The following is a 12,366-nucleotide window of genomic DNA, read 5'->3' on the forward strand; positions in this document are numbered from 1 at the left end:
TCTGTACATTTCCTACTAATTATCTTGTCCTTGCTCACAATTTCTACTCTTCCATAGCTTCAGCTCTTCATGTCCCAAAATGGCTGCCCCAGACTGACTTGACATGACTTTGCAGTTCCAGTGCCCCATCAATTATCCACTTACCTCTCTGTTTTTCAGTTTCAGTTCCTAAGAGAAGAAAACTTAGCTAGAAATGTGTATTTAGGGGCAGGGTCTTTTGTAGCAGAGTTCCATCAGAGGCCCTGGTTAGCAGCTTTCAGATGTCTACCTTTGACAGCTGTCTTAGCTTGGGCTAGAAGTAGGGGGTCTTCAAAATGAGCTGTGGGTAGGCAAGCCTGTAAAATGCTTAGTACATATCAGTTAATCATCAAAATAAATAGCAATACCAAATCAGTATTTTCACATGGGGAGGGAGGTGAAGAAACTAAGAAGAAAGCAGCACAGGTGGCCCCGAGTCAATAAAGGGCACTGGAAGAGGGGCAAATCTTAACTTTATTTCCACTGCCTGTTTTCCTAGATCCATAATCCTAGGCCTCCTGACATACACCCCAAAAAACAGCTCGTAGGCTCAGTCTTACCTCTGGTGCTACTGAATGAAACAAGAAGTAAATGAGGGTTTGGAATCCAGTTAAGCTCCCTAGACCCTCAGTGTCTCCCAGGTCTGGGTGTAGACCCCAATTGCCATCTTTTCTCCAAGTGGCTCCCCCCTGAGCCCCTGTGTTGAGTAGTGTCATGGAACCCTGACTAGCTCCTACCAAATCTGCTTCCTCATGGCTGCCAGCCATGCCTGGCTTATTACTGGCATAATGGACACTTTGGTATATGTCTTTTCTGGTTCCTAAATTGAACTACCACACAGAAACCCTCCCTCTGTGCTCTGGCCAACCACCAATGAACCCCTGAATTCTGCCCAAACTTGCAAAACCACACTGCTGAGAGTACTGCAGGCATTCCCAGTAAATGCAACCCTTAATTGACCAAGCAAGAGCTGAGGTCTTAGCATGCATTGCATCTGAGAAGAACACAATTTTGCAGACTTCATAATTATCTCAAAGGAAATTTTATCTTCACTTTAGCAGGGATGAAATAGAAGCTTTATACAGAAGTGTTGCTCTCCAGCTAACACATTCAGGAAGCCTTGCTTTGCATCATTTATGAAGGTTTTTGTTGGTTTTAACACCTTGAACTTCTTTATGAAGATACTTGTTTCCCTCAAGGACTTATTAATCAAAACATCACACAAAAGTTCCCTTAAACAATTAGAATTGGGAGGAAGATAAGCCCAAATATTGCGTTTGGCATGACAATACATGTTCCTCAAAGCTATTTTCAGTATTTCTAATTTTAATTTTAAAATCACTTGGATTTACATGTGTTATCACAGCATATAGAATCCCAAATATAAGAGTTTCAAGCTCGAATATAAGTACTAAGTAATTAGAACAAATATATTTGAGTTTAGTTTCAACTCTATAAGAAAATAGTTCAGGAAATTAATTTGTAAAAAGCAATCTTGTTAATTAGATTTCTTTCCAGGTGAAATATGAAGCTTTGAATAGCATTATCCAATCTGATTTATACTGAATGAATTCAATTTCAGCTGTAACAAAGAAATTTCCTATGTATCCATCTGGGACTTGCAAATCACTATTATTCATTTTATGAGAAAAATATGTGAAATATTTTCTAGAGGAAATACATATCTTAAAATACTTCTACTAATCACGTTTTGCTTAAGTTAGAGTAAATAAGGTAGATGAAATTAATTGCTCCAAATCTGTTGGTATTCTGTAATAATCAATTATGTCTCTAGTAAGTGATTGTAAGGCAAAACACCTCTGAAATTCAGTCATGTCTTATGTCAAATGGGTATATGAAGGTGGGCACACCCACATCTTTGGAGCTGAGGATTTCTAATGAGACAATGCTGTGCCCTAGGCAAGTAGCAATCTTGACAAAGATATCTGCTTCAAGATCTAAGAATCAAAGTCAAGGGTAGGCCTGAGTGGTGTTTGTTATTTGAGTTGATCAGTGGAGGTAACTCATGGGCAGAGCTCTTTTGCTGCCCTTAAAAACATTTCTGAAATCCTTGGCTGAAATTCTACCCCTTTATTACCATAATAATTTTATAAATTGTCATAAGCAGTGTGCAAGAACATTTGTCCTTTCCCTGGCTGCACAGCATCTATTTTGATGGAATCCGTACTATGTAATTCTTGGAAATGATGGAGTTAGAGACTTCCTTTCCCCACTCCCTTAGGGGCAAAGCCAATTGGATGTTCCTGCCCAGGACTTTGCATCTGGGGTTAGTGAAGCCAGTGTGCAGAGACAGCTTTGAAGTGACAGGGAGGTGCATCTAGTTACAGCAGTGGCAGTTATGTCCATTGAGACATCCCAAACAGACCATTCCTGCAGTAGGACCTTGGCCTGGTTCCTTCTCCCTGGCCCTTATCACATTTCTAGCCTTCAAATCCAGCCTTCCTGTCCAATCTGTGAGCCATCCTATACCTTTGCAACAAATTCCTTTTCTACCAAAGTTAGCAAAAGTCAGTTTCTGATGCTGTAACCTAGATGTGTATAGTCCTTGGCCAATTAACTAGAAACCTACCTTTTAGAAGTTACATTAGAGAGGGTTCTAACTAATTAGCTTTTCTTAAGTAAATCTTGCCTTCCTGAGAATTATTTTTCTTAAAAAAAAAAAAATTGGTGAGGAATGCTGCAAAGAAGGTAAGCCCTGTACTATCTTGATCTGAGTATTTTGCATTTGAGCTGCTGCTTCTGGTTTGGATAAGAATTTTTTTCCTCCTATTGGGACTACATTTCCTTCTCTCTCTCTCTCTCTCTCTCTTTTTTTTTCTTGGTAACTGTGTCTTGTTCTTCCCAAGACCATTTTTTTTTTCTCTTCTCCTGCCCCTTCCCACATTCCTACCACTGATGCACTAGTTAGCCCCAGTTGGCGAAGGAAGGGGGATTCTGCAGAGAGAAGGAGCATGAAGGAAGGGAAAACTTTAGTCAGCATCTGGGAAGGGGAGAAGGGGCAGGAAGGAAAGCCTGTCACATTTTTATTTTAGTAAATTTCACTATTCTACATTCCATGCCCAATTTCTGCTTTCCACTTCTTAGGATAAAGAAATAAGGAAAGATAGAAGAGGAATGGAAACCTTCTTGTCACAACTTCCTACCCTTAGTCCCTTATTTTCAGCTAGACTACAGGGGACTGCATTGCTTATTGTTAAGTTCTCAGCACATAAACAGCATCTACCACATCATGTGCTCAATTGAGTTTATTCAATAATTGTGATGGATCTCTTCAGCATGAAGAGGTCCACCAACATTCTTCCCACTGTTATCTCAGGCCGTCAATCCCTGCCTTTTCCAGCTGTCATACAGCCTACCTGCCCCACAACACAATAGCATTCAGCCTCTCCCACCTGCCCTGCAACACATACAAATTCCTATTCTATTGTCTTTGTCAGTTTTAAAAGAAAAAAGAGAGGGGAAAAAAGAAATTCCTATTCTAACTGCATTAAGGCTTAAAATAAGTTCTTGTGAGCTGGTTTGGAAATTTATCCACAATTTATATCTTGTTTGTTCATTGGAAAATATAGGGGCCTGGTGCAGTGGCTCATGTCTATAATCTCAGAGCTTTGGGAGGCCAAGGTCAGAGGATCACTTGAGGCCAGGAGTTTGAGAACACCCTGTGTAACATAATGAGATCTTGTCTCTACAAAAGAAAAAAAATCCTAGGCGTAGTGGCATGCCTGTAGTCCTAGCTGCTACTCAGGAGGCTCAGGTGGGAGGATTGCTTGAGCCCAGGAGTTTGGGGCTGCAGTGAGTTCTGATCACACCACTGGACTTTAGCCTGGGCGATAGAGTGAGATCCTTTCTCTGAAAAAAAAAAAAAAATATATATATATATATATATAATATATAATATATTTAAATATATAATATATATTTATATATAATATATATTTTTTCAGAGAATATATATAATATATTTTATATTTTACATATGTATATAAATTTATGTATGCCAGGAGTCAAACAGTGGTCTTACAAATAATCTCTCATAAGGTAATTTCAGGTAGGTTGTAAACTGTCTTTCCAGAGGAAATCAAGTAGAAGAGTACTAATGTCAGCAGTGATGACTTATTAAGTAAAGGGGACTTCAGTTTAAAGTTGATTTGAGTTTTGATGAAGAAAATATTTTTATTTTCTTTATATTTGTATTATATTTATAATTGATTAATATATCAATGTACTAACAACTATTCTCCATTCTTCAAATTCTCTATTCTTTAAATTCTGTCTTGAGCAGTAAATCTGCACCAGATAGCTGAAATGAATTGTAGTAAAATATTTAAGAAGTATTTTTGAAAGTGCTAAAGAAGCTTTAGGGGCCCCCCCAGCTTGCAGACTCTGCCCACAACCACCAACATTCTTCCCTTCTGTCATCTCAGGCCATCGATCCCTGACTTCTCGTACTACAGCAGCCATGTATTTTACCTGCCCTGCAACACAATAGCATTGCTCTACTAATTCACTTAGTTATTACCCAGACAGTAGACTTATACCTTTGGATGTTCTTGGCTGTCCCTTCATCAAGTCACAAGGTCCTAAACATCCTCTAAACATCTTTCAATCTTTCCTCTTCTCTTCATCACCACTGCCAACACCCCAATCTAGCTCATCATCATCTCTCATTCAGACTATAGCAATGGCCCCCAATCTGTCTTTTTATGCACATTTTGCTCCCTTTTAATTTGTTCTCCACTCTTTAACCAAAGTGATCTTTTTAAAAAGCAAATTTATCTCACAACTCCAACTCTCCTGCTTAAAAAAATCTTTCACTGGCTTACTATTGCCATTATATTAAAGTCCAGAGTTTTTAACATGCATTATCAAGGCTCTACTCTCTCCATCAACATCTTGGGTTCCATCTCATGCTACACTCCTCCTGTATGTCTATGGTGGATTTCTCTTAATTCTTTGATCACATTTTATTTTCTCCTGCCTTGAGACCTTCCACAAATTGTCTCCTCTGCCCTCAGGGCTTGTCTCACATTCTTCAGGTCTGCTCAAACATCATTTTCTCAGAGGAAACTCTCTTGACCCCACAGGGCAGGAATGTCTTTGTCACATAATCCTATGGCACTTCTCTGCTAACTGCGAGCCCTAAGAGGACATGGACTATGCCTGTCTTATCCTCATTGATATTCTCCAGTTCCTGACCTCTCTACTTTGTCACATCCACCAAAACTCTCCCTTTTTCCTATACCCTGAGGAGATATTGTGTTATTTTCTCATTTCAGATTCCCTTAGAGAAAAATATCCCACATTTAACACCCTACAGCCCTGAGAGTCATGAGAGAATTATCTAATCAACCTATTTCAACATTCCATTTTGGAGAGGTGGAATGGTATAGTAATTAACATAGTGGTCCCTCAAGTTAGACCTTGAGTTCAAATCCTGACTTTGCTAATGACGAGGAGTGTAACTTCGAGTAGATTGCTCAACCTCTAGTCATGACAGAGTTTCCTCATTTGTAAGACAGTAGAAATACTTACCTTAAAGGGTTGTTAGGAGAATTAAATGAAGTAATATATGTCAAACAGAACAGCACCTGTATATAATACATGCTATGCAAGTATTTGCTATTATCATTTTGAACACAGACTCTGTGCCGCATAGACTAGCAAAGAATTCTATGACGGTAGGGCTTATGGTGGCCTTGTTTATTTTGGTTTACTCAATGACTAGCACAGTGCCTTGCATTAAATAGTTGTACATTAAATATTTGTAGCAGGAATACAGAATGAGTGAATGAATGGTCATCATTCATTAAATATCATCATAATGGATAATAGCAGAAAAGATATCTAACCCTTATTAAGAAATTTCCATAAACCTCCTGTCCTTATCTGAAAAATGAGGGAAACAATAGCTTCTTTACAGGACTGTTATGAGATTTCAGTGACAATAAAGTATGTAAACTACTATACCAGTGCCCAGCACACTAAGCTCAACAATCACGGGCTTTTCTCTCTGGACTCAAAAGTTAGTAGGTCTGACTCTTTCCCTGGGTTCCAATATGAGGTTCTCAGTTTGGCGTCCTTGGCTGTCCCCTTTATTATGGCATTTGTGACAAGATGATCTGTCTTCTCAACCTCCTACTGTTGTTATAAAATCTCTATGAAAGGCAGCAGCCTCCTCTGCCTTCCATATTAACCAGCACTTTCCCTGTCCAGAAGTTATTCCATCTTACGGATATTGAGAAGATAAATGGAAGTGATTAGAATGTACTTTCCAAACATAAAACATTGTACTGTAGGAGTTTGTCAAAGGGGATTAATATTACCACATATCTGTAGAAGAACTTTATGAAGACCCTGTGTATCTCTCAACCTTAATGACTAAGATTGTAGATATGATAGAAATCTGTAAATAGCATGGAAAAGCAAATTTATTGAAGTCTAGGACAACTGCATTACCCAGCTGTACACAGTGTGTTCTTTCTTCAGAGGCTGCAACAAATGAAAAAGATGGTTGCCATAGAGATAAACTGTGCCCTTTGGCTAGCTGATTAGAAGACCATTTCAACCTACTTTAAGAGAATATATTTTGCCTGTCAGTGGTATTTCTAGATAATTTCTATCACAGTTTTAACCCAAGTTTTTAAAGCTGAAATGTTAAACCTATAAATGTTGAATTCCATAAAGGCTTTTGTTCCTTTGGTAAAACTTATTTTAACATTTATGTGCTTTTTGCCTTGGAAAATGTGTTTTTAAAGTTCTTCCCCCTAGGATACTATAAAAGTCTTCCTTGAAATCTACTCTACCACGTAGTTGGCTTCATTTTCTTTAAAGCTAATATTTTATTTTTTGAATCATTTGTCAGAGGCAATATGCAGTATCACAAAAGCTGCACCAACACAGGAAATGCTTATGAAACATGGAAAACCCATTTAATAATAACTCATAGTAATCAGTTAGCACAGATTTGTGGATGGTAATATTCAGATCCTTATGTAGTCATTTAATCTGTTCTTCAGAATTCAGAAAGTAATTACAAATACACAGCTGGGAAAATCTGCCAGTTGATGCAAGCATTTGCTGCAGGGAGAAAATTTGTCAAGGTTAAGCTTATTTTGTCTGGTCGGGTAAGATAGGTTCTGTGGATAACAAAGAGGAAGCTGGATGATTTTATAAATTGAATGAATTTTATGTCATAAATCTGACCACTGTTCCCTGAAATATTGGTGCATAAATCCAGTTTTTAGGTGTGATAAAAGAGATTTGTATTCCCCAGGGAAATAATAATTTTCCTGACATTGGGGATTCAGTCACAACCTTAATTTGCCCAGGCCAACGTTTAGAAAATTGCTTTCTTCTCCTATGCTGTTGGTGACTATGTTTATATCACTTTGCATGTGTGTGTGTGCGTGTATTTAACTGGGCATTTAAAAGTAGGGAGAATAGTAGAGAAAGAGTGTCTTATCAAATATCCTGGATTCCAAATCATGACCCCTTAAAGTTCTAAATTTAGGTGAGTAAATGGTCATGTAGCTTGTTTCTCATCTCCCCCATCCCCAACCCACAGTGTCTTTCTCTTAAATGTAGTAAAACCAAATAGATCAATATACATCAAGATATTTTAGGACCTGAAAAGTAAGGCCACAAATCATTAAGGGTAGAATGTCAGTTTTCTTTTTTCCTGTGATGTAGTGAAACTTAAGCCACTACATACTTCCTAGGTTGACAGCTGAAATAAAAGTCACAACATTGTTCATGTTCTTGTTTATTAGGCCTAAAATCAGTTATTTTATTTCTTCATCTAAGAATCTCTTTTACATTTGTACAAGGAAAAGTGTAGTAAATAGTGAAAGCTGGCTAGCCTAAAGCCCATTCCCAGCCCTCTTTATCTGCAGTCCTCCACTAGAGAGACTGAAAATGCTGAATATTTTTTTTCTACCTCCCTTGCACCTAGGGGTGGCCATGTGAACCTGTTCTGGCCAATGTGGCATAAGCAGAAGTCTACTGTGAGGTTTCTTTTTCTAGGAAAGCATTTCTTTCTTAATAAAGGAACAGATGTTGTTGGTGCTACCTCTTCCCCTGCCACTTCTTTATGCCTTAAATGTGAACCTGATACCTGTTACTGTGGTGACCATATTGTGACCATGAGTCCAAAAGAATAAGGTGAAGGATGGTGGAATGAAAAAATAGAAAAGGCCAGGGTCTTTTAGGACATCATTCACCAGGAGATCCAACCTGCTGTCTCCTGTCTTCTAATTATAAGAGACAAATAAATTACTTTCAGCTTAAGCCAGTGTTAGTTTGATTTTCTGAATACTTAACAACCAAGAAAACATCCTAATGACAAGACTTGTTTTTAAGTTTCAGTCTAAAAGCCACCCCCCACTCCAAAGGGTAAGTGAATACTTTCCATTTCATTTCTTATCTATTTTAGGTGAGATTGTTCTATCTGTAATAATCATTATAACTTTTCTTTGATTCAGTAAGTAAGCTGGACCTTTCGAAAGGATGAAAAAGAAGTGATAGTTTGGTATTATGCAAACAGTAGTTCATTATCAAGATGTGCAAGTAACACAGTTCAGGATCATCCTCTGGGTGATAATAACTTTTAACCAGTTTGGAAATGAGGCCGATTACAGACCATGAAGGGGCAGGGTTCAGGTGGCTTATAATATCAAGGCATTTTCTTTGGAAGGTAATGAAACTGACTTCTATAAAGCGGAAAGCACATCCTCTCTGTAAGGATTCTTAATTCTTCTACCTCAATTTTGTATTGAATAGATACAAAATAGAACTCGCTCTCTTGACAGGCTCCTCTGTTTTTAGGAGAATGAGGTACAACTCTTCCAAAGCACCTTTTTTGTGGACTCTGTCTAGTCCTAATAAGTACTCCACAGAATAGTAGATGCACTTCTATAGTTTCTAAGCTATCAGCTGCAATGCCATGTATCTATCAGCTTTGTCATCTGACACTATCAAGTTCCCTATGATCTCGCAGTCACTTCAGATAGCCAGTCTAGTTCGTTAATGCCACCTGTTCTGAACCAATTCTCCATCAATTGTTCACTGATTCTGGCTTCAAATTTGCACATCAGATCATTCAATAACAACCATCAACTGCTTTTTGTTTTAAATTGAGGTTAAATTCACATAACATAAAATCACCCAGTTTAAAGTATACAATTCAGTGACATTTTATATATTCACAATGTTCTACAACCACTAACTTACCAAGTTCCAAAACATTTTCATCACCCAAAAAGAAAACCCTGTACATATTGGCCAAGTGTGGTGGCTCGTGCCCGCAATCCTAGCACTTTGGGAGGCCGAGGCGTGTGGATTGCCTGAGCTCGGGAGTTCGAGACCAGCCTGGGCAACATGGTGAAACCCCATCTCTATTAAAATACAAAAGAAATTAGCTGGGCCTAGTGGCATGCGCCTGTAGTCCCAGCTACTTGGGAGGCTGAGGTAGGAGAATTGCTTGAACTCGGGAGGCGGAGGTTGCAGTGAGCCGAGATCGCACCACTGCACTCCAGCACTCCAGCACTCCGGCCTGGGCGACAGAGTGAGACTCTTATCTCTACAAAAAAAAAAAAAAAAAAAAAAGAAAACCCAGTCACTCAAAGTTATTCTCTCCTTCCAGCCTGACACAACCACTAATCTGCTTTCTGTCTCTATGGATTTACATATTCTGGATATCTCAACTAAATGGAATCATATACGTGAACTTTTGTGTTTGGCTTCTTCTACTTAGCATACTGTTTTCGAGGTTCATCCATGTCATAGCATGTATCAGTACTTCATTTCTTTTTATGGCTGAATAATATTCCATTGTGTTCATATACCACATTTTGTTTATCCATTCTTTCATTCACGGACATCTATGTGGTTTTCACCTTTGAGCTATTGTGACTAAGTGCTGCTGTAGACATTCATGTACAAGAATTTGAGTACTTATTTTAAATTTTTTTGTCTATATACCCAGGAATAGAACTGCTGGGTCATAGGGTGATTTTATGTTTAGCCTTTTGAGGAACAACCACACTGTTCGTTGTATGTAAATGGTGTAGCAGCTGCACCATTTTACATACCCCCAGCAACGTACAAGTGTTCCAGTTTGTTCACATCCTTGCCAATGCTTATTTTGCTTTTTAAAGAAAATGATAGCCATCCAAGTAAATATAAAGTTGCATCTCGTTGTTTTGACTTGCATTTCCTTAATGACTAACACTGTTGAGCATCTTTTCATGTGCTTGTTGGCCATTTGCATATCTTCTTTAGGGAAATGTCTATACGAGTTCTTTGCCTATTTTTTTTGAAATGGAATGTAGCTCTGCTGTGCAGGCTGGAGTGCAGTGGCACGATCTCGGCTTACTGCAACTTTCGCCTCCCGGGTTCCAGAGATTCTCCTGCCTCAGCCTCCCGAGTAGCTGGGATTATAGGCGCCTGCCACCACACTCAGCTAATTTTTGTATTTTTAGTAGAAACAGGGTTTCACTATGTTGGCCAGGCTGGTCTCGAACCCCTGACCTTGTGATCCACCCACCTTGGCCTCCCAAAGTCCTGGAAGTGCAAGTGTGAGCCCCCGCACCTGGCCTCTTTGCCCATTTTTAAATTGGGTTGTTTGTCTTTCTATTGTTGAGTTCTGTATATATTCTGGAAATAATTCCTTTGTCAGATATACGGTTTGCAAATATTCTCTCCTATTATATGAGCTATCTTTTCAATTTCTTGATAATGTCCCTTGATGCTCAAAAGTTTTAGATTTTGAAAAAGTCCAATTTGGTTTTTCTTTTGTTCATGCTTTTGGTGTCACTAAGAATTCATTGCCAAATCCAGGGTCCTGAAGATTTACCATTATGTTTTTTTCTTCTAAGAGTTTTATGACATCAAATACTTATGTGAAGTTTTCAGCATGACTAACTGAAATGAAATGTTGAAAAGGAATATAGTTTATGCAATAATCTGCTCCAGAGAGCACTTACCTAGTGTCAAAGACTTTTTGTTTTCATTACTATATAATTAGATGTTGGTCCTGAGTTCTGCTACCTAGACATCACTTTGTCCTCTTAGCATCTAATTAACGGAGAATGTTAACTGATGAGCTAAGTGAGAAAAAGACAATTTAACAAGAAGGTCAACATATCCCTTGGACTTGGAAGATAGACAGATGGTTCAAGGACAAGGTGCCAAGCTTCTTACCAAATGAAGACTTGCAGCACAAACCAGTCTTTGCTATGTTGAAAATACTTTACCTGCCACATAAACTCATTTTATTTCTTAAACAGCTTCATTACTGAATAGCTTTCATTGAATATCATGACAGAGCCTCCACCAGTAAGATGTAAGTGATAGCTTTGAAATGTAGTAGGACTGCCTTCATAATGATATCCAATAGATAAGGCCAGCCTTTGGAAAATTAGACTAGAGATTAAGTTTGTCTTTAGTATCTATTGTACTTACCGAAGTTTCTTTTTTCTTTTTTTTTTTTATTATTATACTTTACGTTTTAGGGTACATGTGCACAATGTGCAGGTTTGTTACATATGTATCCATGTGCCATGTTGGTTTGCTGCACCCGTTAACTCGTCATTTAGCATTAGGTATATCTCCTAATGCTGTCCCTCCCCCCTCCCCCCACCCCACAACAGTCACAGAGTGTGATGTTCCCCTTCCTGTGTCCATGAGTTCTCACTGTTCAATTCCCACCTATGAGTGAGAACAAGCAATGGGGAAAGGATTCCCTATTTAATAAATGGTGCTGGGAAAACTGGCTAGCCATATGTAGAAAGCTGAAACTGGATCCCTTCCTTACACCTTATACAAAAATTAATTCAAGATGGATTAAAGACTTACATGTTAGACCTAAAACCATAAAAACCCTAGAAGAAAACCTAGGCAATACCATTCAGGACATAGGCATGGGCAAGGACTTCATGTCTAAAACACCAAAAGCAATGGCAACAAAAGCCAAAATTGACAAATGGGATCTAATTAAACTAAAGAGCTTCTGCACAGCAAAAGAAACTACCATCAGAGTGAACAGGCAACCTACAGAATGGGAGAAAATTTTTGCAACCTACTCATCTGACAAAGGGCTAATATCCAGAATCTACAATGAACTCAAACAAATTTACAAGAAAAAAACAACCCCATCAAAAAGTGGGCGAAGGACATGAACAGATACTTCTCAAAAGAAGACATTTATGCAGCCAAAAAACACATGAAAAAATGCTTACTGAAGTTTCAAAGAAAGCACATCCCTCTGACTAGACTGGGCCCCAAATACAAGTGATGTAAATTTTCTTGGTAGAGGAATCATTGACTTTT

The 12,366-nt window shown here is 38.4% G+C and overlaps 1 long non-coding RNA gene across 1 annotated transcript in view; it reads right to left on the bottom strand.

Annotated features, from left to right (window-relative positions):
- Window positions 1-12,366, bottom strand: part of LOC115830672 — a 55,791-nt gene that overhangs the window by 1,495 nt on the left and 41,930 nt on the right. The window lies entirely within an intron of this gene.

Source organism: Nomascus leucogenys, chromosome 16 (assembly GCF_006542625.1).
Source record: "Nomascus leucogenys isolate Asia chromosome 16, Asia_NLE_v1, whole genome shotgun sequence".
NCBI classification, from domain to species: Eukaryota; Metazoa; Chordata; class Mammalia; order Primates; family Hylobatidae; genus Nomascus; species Nomascus leucogenys.